Source organism: Atta cephalotes (assembly GCF_000143395.1).
Source record: "Atta cephalotes unplaced genomic scaffold scaffold00001, whole genome shotgun sequence".
Taxonomy (NCBI): domain Eukaryota; kingdom Metazoa; phylum Arthropoda; class Insecta; order Hymenoptera; family Formicidae; genus Atta; species Atta cephalotes.
In genome coordinates this window covers 805867-806626 of record NW_012130065.1, presented here as the reverse complement: position 1 = coordinate 806626, position 760 = coordinate 805867, and positions in this window count along the sequence as shown.

Below are 760 nucleotides of genomic sequence, written 5' to 3'. Positions count from 1 at the left end.
TAACTTTTTACCTTACTAATAAGTAAAGTAAAAGTACGGTAAGTAATAACGTAAAAGTAAAAACGTAAAAAACCTAACCGACACGAGTACGTAGTNTTTTTTTTTACATCTATTTTCAGAATTTTTTGATTTTTTTCATGAGAAGGAATGTGTGTACTATGCAATATGTGTTCTGGATAAACTTAAATCTGAATCTTTGGTAGAAAAAGCCGATACACAATTTTTCGGTTCATAATTGATTCATAGTTGATTCATAGGTTCTATAAACCAATCACAAAGTCGTACTAACTTCTTAAGTTAAGAAATAAATACTGAAATAAATACTATATTCATAGTTCAGTCTTGTTTTAAGGGTATTTTCTTAAAATACTATTATATCTGATCTTGGCCTGTGATTGACATCTTAAGACTTAAATATAAGAACTGACTATACAAGGATTTTCTAATAAAAACAAAAAAAATTAATAAATAATATAAAAAAATAAGACATTTATTAGCTATCGCAATTAAAACATTTTATTGAACTATCGCAAATAAAATGTCAAAGGACCATTTTCAATAATTACTAAGACATTTCAAATGTTTAATTAATTTATGGAAAATCTGCTATACGCGTAATAATTACGATTGCACGGAACATTTGATGAAAGTCACATAGACAACTGTATCCCCATATAACATAACATTCACATCTTTCTTGACTCTCTTCTATTTTCGAGCAATATTAATTTTCTATAATTTGATATCCTAATTTCATCAG